The sequence below is a fragment of the Myodes glareolus genome, chromosome 23, assembly GCF_982192425.1.
Source record: "Myodes glareolus chromosome 23, mMyoGla1.1, whole genome shotgun sequence".
NCBI classification, from domain to species: Eukaryota; Metazoa; Chordata; class Mammalia; order Rodentia; family Cricetidae; genus Myodes; species Myodes glareolus.
This window is the reverse complement of record NC_142048.1, coordinates 1224292-1240315: the sequence shown is the minus strand read 5'-3', so window position 1 is coordinate 1240315 and position 16024 is coordinate 1224292.

Below are 16024 nucleotides of genomic sequence, written 5' to 3'. Positions count from 1 at the left end.
TCAATTCACTGTGCGAAGTGAGTGGACTGTTGCTTCACTTTCTAAATGCTGTCCTTACAGAGAAAATCACTTTCCTTTGAAAGTGCCTTAAACTACTTACAAGCATTCAACAGAAATTCACATGCGTTTTTCTGAAAGAGAAGCAGTCTGTTCCAACACTTCAATTCACTGTGCGAAGTGAATGGAGTGTTGCTTCACTTTCTAAATGCTCTCCTTTTAGTGAAAATCACTCTCTTTTGAAACTGCCTTAAGCCACTTACAAGCATTCACAAGAAACTCACATCTTTTTCTCTGAAAGAGAAGCAGTCTGTTCCAACACTTCAATTCACTGTGCGAAGTGAATGGAGTGTTCCTTCACATTCTAAATGCTGTAGTTTCAGAGAAAATCACTTTCCTTTGAAAGTGTCTTAAGCTACTTACAAGCATTCACAGGAAACTCAAATGTGTTTCTATGAAAGTGTAGCTGTCTGTTCCAACACTTCGATTCACTGTGCGAAGTGAATTGAGTGTTGTTTCACTTTCTAAATGCTGTCCTTTCAGAGAAAATCACTTTCCTTTGAAAGTGCCTTAAGCTACTTACAAGCATTCAACAGAAATTCACATGCGTTTCTCTGAAAGGGAAGCAGTCTGTTCCAACACTTCAAGTCACTGTGCGAAGTGAATGGAGTATTGCTTCACTTTCTAAATGCTCTTCTTTTAGAGAAAATCACTCTATTTTGAAACTGCCTTAAGCTACTTACAAGCATTCACAAGAATCTCACATCTGTTTCTCTGAAAGAGAAGCAGTCTGTTCCAACACTTCTATTCACTGTGCGAAGTGAATGGAGTGTTGCTTCACTTTCTAAATGCTGTCCTTTCAGAGAAAATCACTTTCCTTTGAAAGTGCCTTAAGCTACTTACAAGCATTCAACAGAAATTCACATGCGTTTCTCTGAAAGAGAAGCAGTCTGTTCCAAGACTTCAATTCACTGTGCCAAGTGAATGGAGTGTTGCTTCACTTTCTAAATGCTGTCCTTTCAGAGAAAATCACTTTCCTTTGAAAGTGCCTTAAGCTACTTACAAGCATTAAACAGAAATTCACAAGCGTTTCTCTTCAAGAGAAGCAGTCTGTTCCAACACTTCAATTCACTGTGCCAAATGAATGGAGTGTTGCTTCATTTTCTAAATGCAGTCCTTTAAGAGAAAATCACATTCCTTTGAAAGTGCCTTAAGCTACTTACAAGCATTCACAAAACACTCACATCGGTTTCTCTTAAAGTGAAGTAGTCTGTTCCAACACTTCAATTCATTGTGCATAGTGAATGGAATGTTGCTTCACTTTCTAAATTCTGTCCTTTTAGAGAAAATCACTCTCTTTTGAAACTGCCTTAAGCTACTTACAAGCATTCACAAGAAAATCACATCTGTTTCTCTGAAAGAGAAGCAGTCTGTTCCAACACTTCAATTCACTATGCGAAGTGAATGGAGTGTTGCTTCACTTTCTAAATGCTGTCCTTTCAGAGAAAATCACTTTCCTTTGAAAGTGCCTTAAGCTACTTACAAGCATTCAACAGAAATTCACATGCATTTCTCTGAAAGAGAAGCACTCTGTTCCAACACTTCAATTCACTGTCCAAAGTGAAAGGAGTGTTGCTTCACTTTCTAAATGCTGTAGTTTCAGAGAAAATCACTTCCCTTTGAAAGTGCCTTAAGCTAATTACAAGCATTCAAGAGAAATTCACATGCGTTTCTCTGAAAGAGAAGCAGTCTGTTCCAACACTTCAATTCACTGTGCCATGTGAATGGAGTGTTGCTTCACTTTCTAAATGCTGTCCTTTCAGAGAAAATCACTTTCCTTTGAAAGTGCCTTAAGCTACTTACAAGCATTCAACAGAAATTCACATGCGTATCTCTGAAAGAGAAGCAGTCTGTTCCAACACTTCAATTCACTGTGCGAAGTGAATGGAGTGTTGCTTCACTTTCTAAATGCTGTCCTTTCAGAGAAAATCACTTTCCTTTGAAAGTGCCTTCAGCTACTTACAAGCATTCACAAGAAACTGACATGCATTTTTCTGAAAGAGAAGCAGTCTGTTCCAACACTTCAATTCACTGTGCCAAGTGAATGGAGTGTTGCTTCACTTTCTAAATGCTGTCCTTTCAGAGAAAATCACTTTCCTTTGAAAGTTCCTTAAGCTACTTACAAGCATTCAACAGAAATTCACATGAATTTCTCTGAAAGAGAAGCAGTCTGTTCCAACACTTCAATTCACTGTGAGAAGTGAATGGAGTGTTGCTTCACTTTCTAAATGCTGTCCCTTAAGAGAAAATCACTTTCCTTTGAAAGTGCCTTAAGCAACTTAAAAGCATTTAACAGAAATTCACATGCGTTTCTCTGAAAGAGAAGCAGTCTGTTCCAACTCTTCAATTCACTCTGCGAAGTGAATGGAGCGTTACTTCACTTTCTATATGCTCTCCTTTTAGAGAAAATCACTCTCTTTTGAAACTGCCTTAAGCTACTTACAAGCATTCACAAGAAAATCACATCTGTTTCTCTGAAAGAGAAGCAGTCTGTTCCAACACTTCAATTCACTGTGCGAAGTGAATGGAGTGTTGCTTCACTTTATAAATGCTGTCCTTTCAGAGAAAATCACTTTCCTTTGAAAGTGCCTAAAGCTACTTACAAGCATTCAACAGAAATTCACATGCATTTCTCTGAAAGAGAAGCAGTCTGTTCCACCACTTCAGTTCACTGTGCAAAGTGAATGGAGTGTTGCTTCACTTTCTCAATGCTGTCCTTTCAGAGAAAATCACTTTCCTTTGAAAGTGCCTTAAACTAATTACAAGCATTCAACAGAAATTCACATGCGTTTCTCTGAAAGAGAAGCAGTCTGTTCCAACACTTCAATTCACTGTGCAAAGTGAATGGAGTGTTGCTTCTCTTTCTAAATGCTGTCTTTTCAGAGAAAATCACTTTCCTTTGAAAGTGCCTTAAGCTACTTACAATCATTCAATAGAAATTCACATGCGTTTCTCTGAAAGAGAAGCAGTCCATTCCAACACTTGAATTCACTGTGCGAAGAGAATGGAGTGTTGCTTCACTTTCTAAATGCTGTCCTTTCAGAGAAAATCACTTTCCTTTGAAAGTGCCTTAAGCTACTTACAAGCATTCATAAGAAACTCACATGCATTTTTCTGAAAGAGAAGCAGTCTGTTCCAACACTTCAATTCACTGTGCGAAGTGAATGGAGTGTTGCATCACTTTCTAAATGCTGTCCTTTCAGAGAAAATCACTTTCCTTTGAAAGTGCCTTAAGCTACTTACAAGCATTCAACAGAATTTCACATGCGTTTCTCTGAAAGAGAAGCAGTCTGTTCCAACATTTCAATTCACTGTGCGAAGTGACTGGAGTGTTGCTTCACTTTCTAAATGCTGTCCTTACAGAGAAAATCACTTTCCTTTGAAAGGGCCTTAAACTACTTACAAGCATTCAACAGAAATTCACATGCGTTTCTCTGAAAGAGAAGCAGTCTGTTCCAACACTTCAATTCACTGTGCGAAGTGAATGGAGTGTTGCTTCACTTTCTAAATGCTCTCCTTTTAGTGAAAATCACTCTCTTTTGAAACTGCCTGAAGCGACTTACAAGCATTCACAAGAAACTCACATCTTTTTCTCTGAAAGAGAAGGAGTCTGTTCCAACACTTCAATTCACTGTGCGAAGTGAATGGAGTGTTCCTTCACATTCTAAATGCTGTAGTTTCAGAGAAAATCACTTTCCTTTGAAAGTGTCTTAAGCTACTTACAGGCATTCACAGGAAACTCAAATGTGTTTCTATGAAAGAGTAGCTGTCTGTTCCAACACTTCAATTCACTGTGCGAAGTGAATGGAGTGTTGCTTCACTTTCTAAATGCTGTCCTTTCAGAGAAAATCACTTTCCTTTGAAAGTGCCTTAAGCTACTTACAAGCATTCAACAGAAATTCACATGCGTTTCTCTGAAAGAGAAGCAGTCTGTTCCAACACTTCAATTCACTGTGCGAAGTGAATGGAGTATTGCTTCACTTTCTAAATGCTCTCCTTTTAGAGAAAATCACTCTATTTTGAAACTGCCTTAAGCTACTTACAAGCATTCACAATAATCTCACATCTGTTTCTCTGAAAGAGAAGCAGTCTGTTCCAACACTTCTATTCACTGTGCGAAGTGAATGGAGTGTTGCTTCACTTTCTAAATGCTGTCCTTTCAGAGAAAATCACTTTCCTTTGAAAGTGCCTTAAGCTACTTACAAGCATACAACAGAAATTCACATGCGTTTCTCTGAAAGAGAAGCAGTCTGTTCCAACACTTCAATTCACTGTGCCAAGTGAATGGAGTGTTGCTTCACTTTCTAAATGCTGTCCTTTCAGAGAAAATCACTTTCCTTTGAAAGTGCCTTAAGCTTCTTACAAGAATTCAACAGAAATTCACATGCGTTTCTCTTCAAGAGAAGCAGTCTGTTCCAACACTTCAATTCACTGTGCCAAGTGAATGGAGTGTTGCTTCACTTTTAAATGCAGTCCTTTCAGAGAAAATCACATTCCTTTGAAAGTGCCTTAAGCTACTTACAAGCATTCACAAAACACTCACATCGGTTTCTCTGAAAGTGAAGTAGTCTGTTCCAACACTTCAATTCACTGTGCATAGTGAATGGAATGTTGCTTCACTTTCTAAATTCTGTCCTTTTAGAGAAAATCACTCTCTTTTGAAACTGCCTTAAGCTACTTACAAGCATTCACAAGAAAATCACATCTGTTTCTCTGAAAGAGAAGCAGTCTGTTCCAACACTTCAATTCACTGTGCGAAGTGAATGGAGTGTTGCTTCACCTTCTAAATGCTGTCCTTTCAGAGAAAATCACTTCCATTTGAAACTGCCTTAAGCTACTTACAAGCATTCAACAGAAATTCACATGCATTTCTCTGAAAGAGAAGCAGTGTGTTCCAACACTTCAATTCACTGTCCAAAGTGAATGGAGTGTTGCTTCACTTTCTAAATGCTGTCCTTTCAGAGAAAATCACTTCCCTTTGAAAGTGCCTTAAGCTAATTACAAGCATTCAAGAGAAATTCACATGCATTTCTCTGAAAGAGAAGCAGTCTGTTCCAACACTTCAATTCACTGTGCAAAGTGAATGGAGTGTTGCTTCACTTTCTAAATGCTGTCCTTTCAGAGAAAATCACTTTCCTTTGAAAGTGCCTTAAGCTACTTACAAGCATTCAACAGAAATTCACATGTGTATCTCTGAAAGAGAAGCAGTCTGTTCCAACACTTCAATTCACTGTGCGAAGTGAATGGAGTGTTGCTTCACTTTCTAAATGCTGTCCTTTCAGAGAAAATCACTTTCCTTTGAAAGTGCCTTAAGCTACTTACAAGCATTCACAAGAAACTGACATGCATTTTTCTGAAAGAGAAGCAGTCTGTTCCAACACTTCAATTCACTGTGCCAAGAGAATGGAGTGTTGCTTCACTTTATAAATGCTGTCCTTTCAGAGAAAATCACTTTCCTTTGAAAGTGCCTTAAGCTACTTACAAGCATTCAACAGAAATTCACATGCGTTTCTCTGAAAGAGAAGCAGTCTGTTCCAACACTTCAATTCACTGTGCGAAGTGAATTGAGTATTGCTTCACTTTCTAAATGCTCTCCTTTACAGAAAATCACTCTATTTTGAAACTGCCTTAAGCTACTTACAAGCATTCACAATAATCTCACATCTGTTTCTCTGAAAGAGAAGCAGTCTGTTCCAACACTTCTATTCACTGTGCGAAGTGAATGGAGTGTTGCTTCACTTTCTAAATGCTGTCCTTTCAGAGAAAATCACTTTCCTTTGAAAGTGCCTTAAGCTACTTACAAGTATTCACCAGAAACTCACATGCGTTTCTCTGAAAGAGAAGCAGTCTGTTCCAACACTTCAATTCACTGTGCCAAGTGAATGGAGTGTTGCTTCACTTTCTAAATGCTGTCCTTTCAGAGAAAATCACTTTCCTTTGAAAGTGCCTTAAGCTACTTACAAGCATTCAACAGAAATTCACATGCGTTTCTCTTCAAGAGAAGCAGTCTGTTCCAACACTTCAATTCACTGTGCCAAGTGAATGGAGTGTTGCTTCACTTTTAAATGCAGTCCTTTCAGAGAAAATCACATTCCTTTGAAAGTGCCTTAAGCTACTTACAAGCATTCACAAAACACTCACATCGGTTTCTCTGAAAGTGAAGTAGTCTGTTCCAACACTTCAATTCACTGTGCATAGTGAATGGAATGTTGCTTCACTTTCTAAATTCTGTCCTTTTAGAGAAAATCACTCTCTTTTGAAACTGCCTTAAGCTACTTACAAGCATTCACAAGAAAATCACATCTGTTTCTCTGAAAGAGAAGCAGTCTGTTCCAACACTTCAATTCACTGTGCGAAGTGAATGGAGTGTTGCTTCACTTTCTAAATGCTGTCCTTTCAGAGAAAATCACTTCCATTTGAAACTGCCTTAAGCTACTTACAAGCATTCAACAGAAATTCACATGCATTTCTCTGAAAGAGAAGCAGTGTGTTCCAACACTTCAATTCACTGTCCAAAGTGAATGGAGTGTTGCTTCACTTTCTAAATGCTGTCCTTTCAGAGAAAATCACTTCCCTTTGAAAGTGCCTTAAGCTAATTACAAGCATTCAAGAGAAATTCACGTGCGTTTCTCTGAAAGAGAAGCAGTCTGTTCCAACACTTCAATTCACTGTGCAAAGTGAATGGAGTGTTGCTTCACTTTCTAAATGCTGTCCTTTCAGAGAAAATCACTTTCCTTTGAAAGTGCCTTAAGCTACTTACAAGCATTCAACAGAAATTCACATGTGTATCTCTGAAAGAGAAGCAGTCTGTTCCAACACTTCAATTCACTGTGCGAAGTGAATGGAGTGTTGCTTCACTTTCTAAATGCTGTCCTTTCAGAGAAAATCACTTTCCTTTGAAAGTGCCTTAAGCTACTTACAAGCATTCACAAGAAACTGACATGCATTTTTCTGAAAGAGAAGCAGTCTGTTCCAACACTTCAATTCACTGTGCGAAGTGAATGGAGTGTTGCTTCACTTTATAAATGCTGTCCTTTCAGAGAAAATCACTTTCCTTTGAAAGTGCCTTAAGCTACTTACAAGCATTCAACAGAAATTCACATGCGTTTCTCTGAAAGAGAAGCAGTCTGTTCCAACACTTCAATTCACTGTGCGAAGTGAATTGAGTATTGCTTCACTTTCTAAATGCTCTCCTTTTACAGAAAATCACTCTCTTTTGAAACTGCCTTAAGCTACTTACAAGCATTCACAAGAAACTCACATATGTTTCTCTGAAAGATAAGCAGTCTGTTCCAACACTTCTATTCACTGTGCGAAGTGAATGGAGTATTGCTTCACTTTCTAAATGCTGTCCTTTCAGAGAAAATCACTTCCCTTTGAAAGTGCCTTAAGCTACTTACAAGCATTCAACAGAAATTCACATGTGTTTCTCTGAAAGAGAAGCAGTCTGGTCCAAAACTTCAATTCACTGTGCAAAGTGAATGGAGTGTTGCTTCACTTTCTAAATGCTGTCCTTTCAGAGAAAATCACTTTCCTTTGAAAGTGCCTTAAGCTACTTACAAGCATTCAACAGAAATTCACATGCGTTTCTCTGAAAGAGAAGCAGTGTGTTCCAACACTTCAATTCACTGTGCGAAGTGAATGGAGTGTTGCTTCACTTTTTAAATGCTGTCCTTTCAGAGAAAATCACTTTCCTTTGAAAGTGCCTTAAGCGACTTACAAGCATTCACAAGAAACTCACATGCATTTTTCTGAAAGAGAAGCAGTCTGTTCCAACGCTTCAATGCACTGTGCGAAGTGAATGAAGTGTTTCTTCATATTCTAAATGCTGTAGTTTCAGAGAAAATCACTTTCCTTTGAAAGTTTCTTAAGCTACTTACAAGCATTCACAGGAAACTCAAATGTGTTTCTATGAAAGAGAAGCAGTCTGTTCCAACACTTCAATTCACTGTGCGAAGTGAATGGAGTGTTGCTTCACTTTCTAAATGCTGTCCTTTCAGAGAAAATCACTTTCCTTTGAAAGTGCCTAAAGCTACTTACAAGCATTCAACAGAAATTCACATGCATTTCTCTGAAAGAGAAGCAGTCTGTTCCACCACTTCAATTCACTGTGCAAAGTGAATGGAGTGTTGCTTCACTTTCTAAATGCTGTCCTTTCAGAGAAAATCACTTTCCTTTGAAAGTGCCTTAAGCTACTTACAAGCATTCAACAGAAATTCACATGCGTTTCTCTGAAAGAGAAGCAGTCTGTTCCAACACTTCAATTCACTGTGCAAAGTGAATGGAATGTTGCTTCACTTTCTAAATGCTGTCCTTTCAGAGAAAATCACTTTCCTTTGAAAGTGCCTTAAGCTACTTACAAGCATACAACAGAAATTCACATGCGTTTCTCTGAAAGAGAAGCAGTCTGTTCCAACACTTCAATTCACTGTGCGAAGTGAATGGAGTGTTGCATCACTTTCTAAATGCTGTCCTTTCAGAGAAAATCACTTTCCTTTGAAAGTGCCTTAAGCTACTTACAAGCATTCAACAGAAATTCACATGCGTTTCTCTGAAAGAGAAGCAGTCTGTTCCAACACTTCAATTCACTGTGCGAAGTGAGTGGAGTGTTGCTTCACTTTCTAAATGCTGTACTTACAGAGAAAATCACTTTCCTTTGAAAGTGCCTTAAGCTACTTACAAGCATTCAACAGAAATTCACATGCGTTTCTCTGAAAGAGAAGCAGTCTGTTCCAACACTTCAGTTTACTCTGCGAAGTGAATGGAGTGTTGCTTCACTTTCTATATGCTCTCCTTTTAGAGAAAATCACTCTCTTTTGAAACTGCCTTAAGCTACTTACAAGCATTCACAAGAAACTTACATATGTTTCTCTGAAAGATAAGCAGTCTGTTCCAACACTTCTATTCACTGTGCGAAGTGAATGGAGTATTGCTTCACTATCTAAATGCTGTCCTTTCAGAGAAAATCACTTTCCTTTGAAAGTGCCTTAAGCTACTTACAAGCATTCAACAGAAATTCACATGCGTTTCTCTGAAAGAGAAGCAGTCTGTTCCAACACTTCAATTCACTGTGCCAAGAGAATGGAGTGTTGCTTCACTTTCTAAATGCTGTCCTTTCAGAGAAAATCAATTTCCTTTGAAAGTGCCTTAAGCTACTTACAAGCATTCAACAGAAATTCACATGAATTTCTCTGAAAGAGAAGCAGTCTGTTCCAACACTTCAATTCACTGTGAGAAGTGAATGGAGTGTTGCTTCACTTTCTAAATGCTGTCCTTTAAGAGAAAATCACTTTCCTTTGAAAGTGCCTTAAGCTACTTACAAGCATTCAACAGAAATTCACATGCGTTTCTCTGAAAGAGAAGCAGTCTTTTCCAACACTTCAGTTTACTCTGCGAAGTGAATGGAGTGTTGCTTCACTCTCTATATGCTCTCCTTTTAGAGAAAATCACTCTCTTTTGAAACTGCCTTAAGCTACTTACAAGCATTCACAAGAAAATCACATCTGTTTCTCTGAAAGAGAAGCAGTCTGTTCCAACACTTCAATTCACTGTGCGAAGTGAATGGAGTGTTGCTTCACTTTCTAAATGCTGTCCTTTCAGAGAAAATCACTTTCCTTTGAATTGCCTTAAGCTACTTACAAGCATTCAACATAAATTCACATGCGTTTCTCTGAAAGAGAAGCAGTCTGTTCCAACACTTCAATTCACTGTGCCAAGTGAATGGAGTGTTGCTTCACTTTCTAAATGCTGTCCTTTCAGAGAAAATCACTTTCCTTTGAAAGTGCCTTAAGCTACTTACAAGCATTGAACAGAAATTCACATGCGTTTCTCTGAAAGAGAAGCAGTCTGTTCCAACACTTCAATTCACTCTGCGAAGTGAATGGAGTGTTGCTTCACTTTCTATATGCACTCCTTTGAGCAAAAATCACTCTCTTTTGAAACTGCCTTAAGCTACTTACAAGCATTCACAAGAAACTCACATCTGTTTCTCTGAAAGAGAAGCAGTCTGTTCCAACACTTCAATTCACTGTGCGAAGTGAATGGAGTGTTGCTTCTCTTTCTAAATGCTGTCTTTTCAGAGAAAATCACTTCCCTTTGAGTGTGCCTTAAGCTACTTACAAGCATTCAACAGAAATTCACATGTGTTTCTCTTGAAGAGAAGCAGTCTGGTCCAAAACTTCCATTCACTGTGCAAAGTGAATGGAGTGTTGCTTCACTTTCTAAATGCTGTCCTTTCAGAGAAAATCACTTTCCTTTGAAAGTGCCTTAAGCTACTTACAAGCATTCAACAGAAATTCACATGCGTTTCTCTGAAATAGAAGCAGTGTGTTCCAACACTTCAATTCACTGTGCGAAGTGAATGGAGTGTTGCTTCACTTTTTAAATGCTGTCCTTTCAGAGAAAATCACTTTCCTTTGAAAGTGCCTTAAGCGACTTACAAGCATTCACAAGAAACTCACGTGCATTTTTCTGAAAGAGAAGCAGTCTGTTCCAACACTTCAATGCACTGTGCGAAGTGAATGAAGTGTTCCTTCATATTCTAAATGCTGTAGTTTCAGAGAAAATCACTTTCCTTTGAAAGTTTCTTAAGCTACTTACAAGCATTCACAGGAAACTCAAATGTGTTTCTCTGAAAGAGAAGCAGTCTGTTCCAACACTTCAATTCACTGTGCGAAGTGAATGGAGTGTTGCTTCACTTTCTAAAAGCTGTCCTTTCAGAGAAAATCACTTTCCTTTGAAAGTGCCTTAAGCTACTTACAAGCATTCAACAGAAATTCACATGCGTTTCTCTAAAAGAGAAGCAGTCTGTTCCAACACTTCAATTCACTGTGCGAAGTGAGTGGAGTGTTGCTTCACTTTCTAAATGCTGTCCTTACAGAGAAAATCACTTTCCTTTGAAAGTGCCTTAAGCTACTTACAAGCATTCAACAGAAATTCACATGCGTTTCTCTGAAAGAGAAGCAGTCTGTTCCAACACTTCAATTCACTGTGCGAAGTGAATGGAGTGTTGCTTCACTTTCTAAATGCTCTCCTTTTAGTGAAAATCACTCTCTTTTGAAACTGCCTTAAGCGACTTACAAGCATTCACAAGAAACTCACATCTTTTTCTCTGAAAGAGAAGCAGTCTGTTCCAACACTTCAATTCACTGTGCGAAGTGAATGGAGTGTTCCTTCACATTCTAAATGCTGTTCTTTCAGAGAAAATCACTTTCCTTTGAAAGTGTCTTAAGCTACTTACAAGCATTCACAGGAAACTCAAATGTGTTTCTATGAAAGAGAAGCTGTCTGTTCCAACACTTCAATTCACTGTGCGAAGTGAATGGAGTGTTGCTTCACTTTCTAAATGTTGTCCTTTCAGAGAAAATCACTTTCCTTTGAAAGTGCCTTAAGCTAATTACAAGCATTCAACAGAAATTCACATGCGTTTCTCTGAAAGAGAAGCAGTCTGTTCCAACACTTCAATTCACTGTGCGAAGTGAATGGAGTATTGCTTCACTTTCTAAATGCTCTCCTTTTAGAGAAAATCACTCTATTTTTAAACTGCCTTAAGCTACTTACAAGCATTCACAAGAATCTCACATCTGCTTCTCTGAAAGAGAAGCAGTCTGTTCCAACACTTCTATTCACTGGGCAAAGTGAATGGAGTGTTGCTTCACTTTCTAAATGCTGTCCTTTCAGAGAAAATCACTTTCCTTTGAACGTGCCTCAAGCTACTTACAAGCATTCAACAGAAATTCACATGCATTTCTCTGAAAGAGAAGCAGTCTGTTCCAACACTTCAATTCATTCTGGGAAGAGAATGGAGTGTTGCTTCACTTTCTAAATGCTGTCCTTTCAGAGAAAATCACTTTCCTTTGAAAGTGCCTTAAGCTACTTACAAGCATTCAACAGAAGTTCACATGCGTTTCTCTGAAAGGGAAACAGTCTGTTCCAACACTTCAATTCACTGTGAGAAGTGAATGGAGTGTTGCTCCACTTTCTAAATGCTGTCCTTTCAGAGAAAATCATTTTCCTTTGAAAGTGCCTTAAGCTACTTACAAGCATTTAACAGAAATTCACATGCGTTTCTCTGAAAGAGAAGCAGTCTGTTCCAACACTTCAATTCACTGTGCGAAGTGAATTGAGCGTTGCTACACTTTCTATATGCTCTCCTTTTAGAGAAAATCATTCTCTTTTGAAAGTGCCTTAAGCTACTTACAAGCATTCACAAGAAAATCACATCTGTTTCTCTGAAAGAGAAGCAGTCTGTTCCAACACTTCAATTCACTGTGCGACGTGAATGGAGTGTTCCTTCACATTCTAAATGCTGTAGTTTCAGAGAAAATCACTTTCCTTTGAAAATGTCTTAAGCTACTTCAAGCATTCACAGGAAACTCAAATGTGTTTCTATGAAAGAGAAGCTGTCCGTTCCAAAACATCAATTAACTCTGGGAAGTGAATGGAGTGTTGCTTCACTTTCTAAATGCTGTCCTTTTAGAGAAAGTCACTTTCCTTTGAAAGTGCCTCAAGCTACTTACAAGCATTCACAAGAAACTCACATCTGTTACTATGAAAGAGAAGCAGTCTGTTCCAACACTTCTATTCACTGTGCGAAGTGAATGGAGTGTTGCTTCACTTTCTAAATGCTGTCCTTTCAGAGAAAATCACTTTCCTTTGAAAGTGCCTTAAGCTACTTACAAGCATTCAACAGAAATTCACATGCGTTTTTCTGAAAGAGAAGCAGTCTGTTCCAACACTTCAATTAACTGTGCCAAGTGAATGGAGTGTTGCTTCACTTTCTAAATGCTGTCCTTTCAGAGAAAATCACTTTCCTTTGAAAGTGCCTTATGCTACTTACAAGCATTCAACAGAAATTCACATGAATTTCTCTGAAAGAGAAGCAGTCTGTTCCAACACTTCAATTCACTGTGAGAAGTGAATGGAGTGTTGCTTCACTTTCTAAATGCTGTCCTTTAAGAGAAAATCACTTTCCTTTGAAAGTGCCTAAAGCTACTTACAAGCATTTAACAGAAATTCACATGCGTTTCTCTGAAAGAGAAGCAGTCTGTTCCAGCACTTCAATTCACTCTGCGAAGTGAATGGAGTGTTGCTTCACTTTCTATATGCTCTCCTTTTAGAGAAAATCACTCTCTTTTGAAACTGCCTTAAGCTACTTACAAGCATTCACAAGAAAATCACATCTGTTTCTCTGAAAGTGAAGCAGTCTATTCCAACACTTCAATTCACTGTGCTAAGTGAATGGAGTGTTGCTTCACTTTCTAAATGCTGTCCTTTCAGAGAAAATCACTTCCCTTTGAAAGTGCCTTAAGCTAATTACACGCTTTCAACAGAAATTCACATGCATTTCTCTGAAAGAGAAGCAGTCTGTTCCAAAACTTCAATTCACTGTGCAAAGTGAATGGAGTGTTGCTTCACTTTCTAAATGCTGTCCTTTCAGAGAAAATCACTTTCCTTTGAAAGTGCCTTAAGCTACTTAGAAGCATTCACAAGAATCTCACATCTGTTTCTCTGAAAGAGAAGCAGTCTGTTCCAACACTTCTATTCACTGGGCGAAGTGAATGGAGTGTTGCTTCACTTTCTAAATGCTATCCTTTCAGAGAAAATCACTTTCCTTTGAACGTGCCTTAAGCTACTTACAAGCATTCACAAGAAACTCACATGCATTTTTCTGAAAGAGAAGCAGTCTGTTCCAACACTTCATTTCACTGTGCGAAGTGAATGGAGTGTTGCATCACTTTCTAAATGCTGTCCTTTCAGAGAAAATCACTTTCCTTTAAAAGTGCCTTAAGCTACTTACAAGCATTCACAAGAAAATCACATCTGTTTCTCTGAAAGAGAAGCAGTCTGTTCCAACACTTCAATTCACTGTGCGAAGTGAATGGAGTGTTGCTTCACTTTCTAAATGCTGTCCTTTCTGAGAAAATCTCTTCCCTTTGAAAGTGCCTTTAGCTAATTACACGCATTCAACAGAAATTCACATGCGTTTCTCTGAAAGAGAAGCAGTCTGTTCCAAAACTTCAATTCACTGTGCGAAGTGAATGGAGTGTTCCTTCACATTCTAAATGCTGTAGTTTCAGAGAAAATCACTTTCCTTTGAAAGTGTCTTAAGCTACTTACAAGCATTCACAGGAAACTCAATTGTGTTTCTATGAAAGAGAAGCTGTCTGTTCCAACACTTCAATTCACTGTGCGAAGTGAATGGAGTGTTGCTTCACTTTCTAAATGCTGTCCTTTCAGAGAAAATCACTTTCCTTTGAAAGTGCCTTAAGCTACTTACAAGCATTCAACAGAAATTCACATGCGTTTCTCTGAAAGAGAAGCAGTCTGTTCCAACACTTCAATTCACTCTGCGAAGTGAATGGAGTATTGCTTCACTTTGTAAATGCTCTCCTTTTAGAGAAAATCACTCTCTTTTGAAACTGCCTTAAGCTACTTACAAGCATTCACAAGAATCTCACATCTGTTTCTCTGAAAGAGAAGCAGTCTCTTCCAACACTTCTATTCACTGGGCGAAGTGAATGGAGTGTTGCTTCACTTTCTAAATGCTGTCCTTTCAGAGAAAGTCACTTTCCTTTGAAAGTGCCTCAAGCTACTCACAAGCATTCACAAGAAACTCACATCTGTTTCTCTGAAAGAGAAGCAGTCTGTTCCAACACTTCTATTCACTGTGCGAAGTGAATGGAGTGTTGCTTCACTTTCTAAATGCTGTCCTTTCAGAGAAAATCACTTTCCTTGAACGTGCCTCAAGCTACTTACAAGCATTCAACAGAAATTCACATGCATTTCTCTGAAAGAGAAGCAGTCTGTTCCAACACTTCAATTCACTCTGGGAAGTGAATGGAGTGTTGCTTCACTTTCTAAATGCTGTCCTTTCAGAGAAAATCACTTTCCTTTGAAAGTGCCTTAAGCTACTTACAAGCATTTAACAGAAATTCACATGCGTTTCTCTGAAAGAGAAGCAGTCTGTTCCAACACTTCAATTCACTGTGCGAAGTGAATTGAGCGTTGCTACACTTTCTATATGCTCTCCTTTTAGAGAAAATCATTCTCTTTTGAAACTGCCTTAAGCTACTTACAAGCATTCACAAGAAAATCACATCTGTTTCTCTGAAAGAGAAGCAGTCTGTTCCAACACTTCAATTCACTGTGCGAAGTGAATGGAGTGTTCCTTCACATTCTAAATGCTGTAGTTTCAGAGAAAATCACTTTCCTTTGAAAATGTCTTAAGCTACTTACAAGCAATCACAGGAAACTCAAATGTGTTTCTATGAAAGAGAAGCTGTCTGTTCCAACACTTCAATTCACTCTGCGAAGTGAATGGAGTGTTGCTTCACTTTCTAAATGCTGTCCTTTCAGAGAAAATCACTTTCCTTTGAAAGTGCCTTAAGCTACTTACAAGCATTCAACAGAAATTCACATGCATTTCTCTGAAAGAGTAGCAGTCTGTTCCAACACTTCAATTCATTGTGCGAAGTGAATGGAGTGTTGCTTCACTTTCTAAATGCTGTCCTTTCAGAGAAAGTCACTTTCCTTTGAAAGTGCCTCAAGCTACTCACAAGCATTCACAAGAAACTCACATCTGTTTCTCTGAAAGAGAAGCAGTCTGTTCCAACTCTTCTATTCACTGTGCGAAGTGAATGGAGTGTTGCTTCACTTTCTAAATGCTGTCCTTTCAGAGAAAATCACTTTCCTTTGAAAGTGCCTTAAGCTGCTTACAAGCATTCAACAGAAATTCACATGCGTTTCTCTGAAAGAGAAGCAGTCTGTTCCAACACTTCAATTCACTGTGCGAAGTGAATGGAGTGTTGCTTCACTTTTTAAATGCTGTCCTTTCAGAGAAAATCACTTTCCTTTGTAAGTGCCTTAAGCTACTTACAAGCATTCAACAGAAATTCACATGCGTTTCTCTGAAAGAGAAGCAGTCTGTTCCAACACTTCAATTCACTCTGGGAAGTGAATGGAGTGT